The sequence below is a fragment of the Ornithorhynchus anatinus genome, chromosome 4, assembly GCF_004115215.2.
Source record: "Ornithorhynchus anatinus isolate Pmale09 chromosome 4, mOrnAna1.pri.v4, whole genome shotgun sequence".
Taxonomy (NCBI): domain Eukaryota; kingdom Metazoa; phylum Chordata; class Mammalia; order Monotremata; family Ornithorhynchidae; genus Ornithorhynchus; species Ornithorhynchus anatinus.
Genome location: NC_041731.1, coordinates 52,633,086 through 52,638,702, shown reverse-complemented (window position 1 = coordinate 52,638,702; position 5,617 = coordinate 52,633,086).

The following is a 5,617-nucleotide window of genomic DNA, read 5'->3' as shown; positions in this document are numbered from 1 at the left end:
CCTCAGACCAGGAAACCTGCATGCCTGTTCTCAGAACTCATACAAAGTATAAAGGGTTATATTTTTGTGCCTTCTTAAATCAGAATTCAATAGATGTCATGAATCCTACTTTATTTTTAATGTCTTCTTATTCCTAAAAGCTTGCCAGGCATTCTTTCTATCCCTAGTAGACAAATAGGAGAGGAAAGGAGAAAGGAAGAAGGAAGAGGAAATGCTGAAAGTTGCATTCCACACCTATCTCTTTAGTGAAAACAGGAAACTGCTTATCAAGGAAAGAAAATGTCTCACTCGATGATTTTAGAAGGCTGATATCGATACATCATTATGGAAAAATATGCCATTTTAACCAAAGATCATTTTACTAGAAGTGATGAACTAGTGGAATCCACTTTAGATGGCTGTGCGATCGTTGTTTATTTTGAATTGGCAGGCTATTTTTTGCACTGATCTTCCCACAGAAAATATTAAATAGCAATTTTCCATCTGCTCATGGTGACAGGTCACCCAGATGGTGCTGGTGTTTACTTCAAGGCTGTCTTTGAACATCTGTGACTCTGAGAGGGATTTTTAAGTTTTCCAGATACAGATTTGCTTTTCAAATTGGTCGGTTTGATCCAAACTGTCTATATATTGCAGTGGGACTAGTGGAAGAAGCTAATTTTATTCATTTATATTTATGTCTTTCTCCCCTTCTAGACTGAAAGTTTGTTGTGGGCAGGGAATGTGTCTGTTATATTGTTCTATTGTACTCTCTTAAGGACTTAATACAGTACTCACAATAAGTGCTCAATAAATATGACTGACTGACTGACAGACTTACCAGGGCTTTTCTGAATCAACTTCATGGAAGGAAAGGATGGTATTACTTTACTTTGTAGACTGAATAATTGGGATTTTACCCTGAAGCATGTAGTCCTGCTGACTAGAAGTGAGAATCCTCTTTTGTGAATCACAATGGCTTTGTTTCTACAAACAGCACACTCAGGAAAGAGTCAAGACACCAGTTAGGATCTTGCCAGGAAGGCAGGACTCAACAGTGTCCTGGAATTAGGAATGCATGGCTAAGTGGCCTGCCTATCTTGCCAGGAGCATGGCATAGTGGATATAACATGGGCCTGGCAGTCAAGAGGTCATGGGTTCTAATCCTGTCTCTGCCATTTGTCTCTTGTGTGACCTCGAGCAAGTCATTTCACTTCTCTGGGCCTCAGTTACCTCATCTGTAAAATGGGGTTTGAGAGTGTGAGTCCCACATGGCACAAGAACTATGTCCAACCCGATTTGATTGTGTCAGCCCCAGTACTTAATACAGTGCCTGGCACATAGTAAGTGCTTAACAAATACCACAGTTATTGCTATAATTATTATCTGTGCCAAAGGAGAAGAGTGATTTTCCACTTCACAGGAGATTCTTTTCCCGCCTTCCCAAGAGATAACTGTTCTCAGAATGTATTGCATAACTGTGGTGTACTATGCATTACAAAGAACATTCAGAAAACAAAGCCTCTGCTCTAAAGATTCTAACAGGTTTGGAAATGTTTTTTTCCTGTGTCATCCATAGACTGTTTTCTGTCCTTGTTGAAGGTTAAACCAAAAGTCATTGCAACAGTCCTGTACCCAAGTTAACCTATCATTACTACTCTTTTGTATCTCATAGTTCCACCAGTTCAACTCCCCAGCCACATTCATTTTCATTGAATTTGTGGCAGTGTTTGGAGCCAATGACAGATGTCTGTCACCATCGTCAGTTATTGCTTCAACAATGCTATTTCCATAATTATTTAGGAATTTTTCTCTGAATGACCTGGGACTGGAACAAAAATCTGGAATTTTCTGGACTAAATCAGGACAAATGGTAGGTCTATAATGTTGGTATTTGTTAAGCGCTTACTATGTGCAGAGCACTCTTCTAAGCACTGGGGTAGATACAGGATAATCAGGTAGTCCCACGTGAGGCTCACACTCTTCATCCCCATTTTACAGATGAGGCAACTGAGGCTCAGAGAAGTTAAGTGACTTGCCCACAGTCACACAGCTGACAAGTGGCAGAGGCAGGATTAATTAGGAGTAACTATAGTTGTGTCACCACTAATAAATTACCCAGATAATTTGGGGCTAAAATGCAGGTTGACCTTAGGATAAGGATATTTTAGGATTAAAAAGAATCTTTTGACCTGAAATTTCTCATAATTGAAAGCCTAATTATTCAATTGACTAGATATTATAGACCAAAGGGAAGCTGATTTACTATTAAAATAAACAGTATTATCTGCTGTTGTTTTTCTTTTAGTAAAGAGAGCAATAATGTTTCAAACAAAACCAAAATCAAAAACCTATCTCTATATCTTTAATCATCTTATATATGACCTGTGGCTCCTAATAATTATGGTATTTGTTAAGCGCTTACTATGTGCCAAGCATAAGCTCATGCACTGGGAGTCAATCTTGGCTAGGCAAGGAAAGTGTTCCAAGATGTGAAGGATCAAATTATTATTATGTTCCTTTGGAGGGAACTATGCCAAAGACACATATCAGGAATAAATGCTTGAGTTAAATATGTAGTCCTGTTGAAAACATTGAAATAATAGAGAAAATAATGAATAGAGACAGTCCTCTGTGGAGCATTTTAGAATCAAGACTATAGATAATTGCCTAAGGCATAACTTCGAAAAAACAGTTTATAAGAGTTAAGGAATGCAATAGTGATGCAGGTTTACTGTATAATTTTAATGTTTTGACTGTAGATCATTTAATCAGTCAGAGCTATTTATGGAGCTCCTACTAGGTGCAGAGAGCTGTACTGCCCATTTGGCACTGTATTAAACACATGAGCCACTAATATTATGACACCATTCAAACTCATGTGCTTGGATAGACTCTGACCAACAGAAAATTTACAGAGGCAGCAGTTAGCCTCAAGTAGAGTGCAACAGGAAAGGGACTAGAACTCCGGTCAATCTGCAACTGAGTGTCAGAAAACACATTCAAATGAAAAGGAAACAGCTGAGGTTACAAAGCACCCAATATGTTATGTACTTTGGAGAGTATAATGGAGATAGAGGAAAGTATGAAAGAAATCATCTTTAGATTAGAGGTGTCAAATGTACCTTACTTTAATTAGAATTAAGGCAGGTTTAATATTCCAAATGCAAATTTATCTAGTGGTGAACATTGAATACTTTTACTAGATAAAAAAAGATGCTGTCAGACTCCAATAATTTAAACACTGACATTATCCCTCCAGATAGTAAATAAGAATAAAATATCTGAGTGGATTCCACTTGCCAGAATACAGTCACATGGGTCCAATCTCATTTTCAATTCCACAACCAAGTATTTCACTTGGAATTCAGTAGTGAGTTTAGCTTTGAAAATGCTAGGTGGGGCTTGTGGAGCCTGGTACTGAGTCAAGGATATAACTTCCCTGTGCACCTCTCCTTATTAGAGGATTATAAGTGATTGACAGCTGACAGCAGTGGCTCCAGGGACCCTGTTAAATTGCCAATTTCTTCTAACCCACAGCCTCCTAGGAAGTAGGCCAATAACATGCCTATTCAATCTGTTATAGTGTAAAAATAATAATTATTATTATTGTGGTATGGGTTAAGTGCTTACTATGTGCTAAGCACTGCCAAACACCAAGTACAAGCTAATCAGGTAATCACCACACAGGGCTCACAGTCTTAATCCCCATTTTCAGATGAGGTAACTGAGGTACAGAGAAGTTAAGCAGCTTGCACTAGGTCACACAGCAGACAAGTGGCAGAGCCGGGATTAGAACTCACATCCTCTGACTCCCAAGCCTGTGCTCTTTCCACTAAGCTACTCTGCTCCTTTCCCAAGCTCTCAGTATAATAACAATAATAACATTTGTTAAGCGCGTATTATGTGCCAGACATTGTACTAAGCACTGTCTTCTGCATACAGTAAGTACTCAATAAATATGATTGATTGATTGATTGATTGATTGATTGCTACCACTGAGGCTGCCTAGTGAGGGGAGGGATCAGAGAAAAGGAATAGTAAGAAGAAGTGACCGAGTCTCAGATGCTAGTGTGGCTATCTGGTTATGTGGCATGGTTAGTATGCTGCTATCAGGATTCTTTACTCTTCTATTGTACTCTCCCAAGCACTTAGTACAGTGCTTAGCACACAGTAAGCGCTCAATAAATATGATTGAATGAATGAGTATATTTGGAGAAGGAACAAGTGACTGCCTCCACTACCACTTATGGGAGCTGGTAGGGCAGAGACTCAACAGCTGCTGAGACATACTCTGTGACTCTCTAAGAAACAAATTCAGTCCGTCATCAATCACATTTATGGTGCATTTTCCGTGAGCAGAGCACTGTACTAAGCACTTGAGAGAGTACAACATAACAATATAACAGACACATTCCCCATCCACTGAGAGTTTACAGCCTAGAGGACTTTGCAATTTCTTTTGCTATGTTGCAAAGGAAATTGATTCTCTGAACTGGGAAATGACATGGGAACCTTGCCATTTTCACTGGTGCCTGGGATGACAGTTCTACTCCCAGTTCCACAGACGTCTGAACTTGGATGTTTCTGAATTTTGGAATCCTGTTGGGGATCTAGGATGGTTCTTTTGATATATCCCAGTCACCCCCCTGAATATTCCAGAATCATCCAGCCGAATGCATAGTTCCCCAAGTTATCAACCAATCAATCACTGGTTGGTTGATCATTTTTTGTGGTTTTTAATTGAGGATTTGCTGTGTCCTACGTGCTTTGGAGAGTACAATGGACATGGAGGAAAGTACAGTAGTAACCTTTACGTCCAGGTCCCTTTTGTCTTTCTGAAATTCGAACCAAGCCTCCAAGCGATTTTCTAGCGCACCACAGCACTTGAAGATTTAGAAGACTGATCTCCCTAGGCATGTAATGAAAATAGTGGCACTTTTTAAGCATTTACTATTGTCAAGCACTGTATTAAGCCCTGGGGCTTAAGATAATCACATCAGGTCCAGTCCCTCTCCCTAAGTGTCTTTGCAATCAAAGAAGGAGAGAGAATAGGTATTTAATTCCCATATTCCTGTTGAGGAAATGGAGGCACAGAGAAGTTAAGTGAGGTGCAGAGAAGTTAAGTGATTTGCCCAAGGTCATACGGCGGGCATGTGACAGAGTTTGGATTTCTGAGACCTGTCCTCTTTCCATTAGCTTCACTGCTTCCTGTGAAACTCTACTGAAACTTCAAAAGTTGCCCTTTGTCTCCACCTTTAACTACCCAGGCACTTCATCAGCTTTTTCCCCTGTTTTTTGTCCACTCTGTTATCTCACTGCACTCCAGCTCACAGTCTTCAATTTCCTCAAGCTAAATTAATTTCTGTGCCTCACTCTCATGTTTCCTTCTTATGTGAGACCTTGCTTGCTTCATGGAACTCTCCTCTCTTCAAATCTGCCAGACTGTGAAACTCTACCTATCTTTACAGTCCTTCTAAAATCTCACCTTTCCCCAAATAACTTTTCTTCTCCCCAGATCATATCCTCCCATTGTCCTCAGTATTTTTACACCATCTCAGCACATATGTAACAACAACCACTAATATTCATTCATTCATTCATTCAATAGTATTTATTGAGTGCTTACTATGTGCAG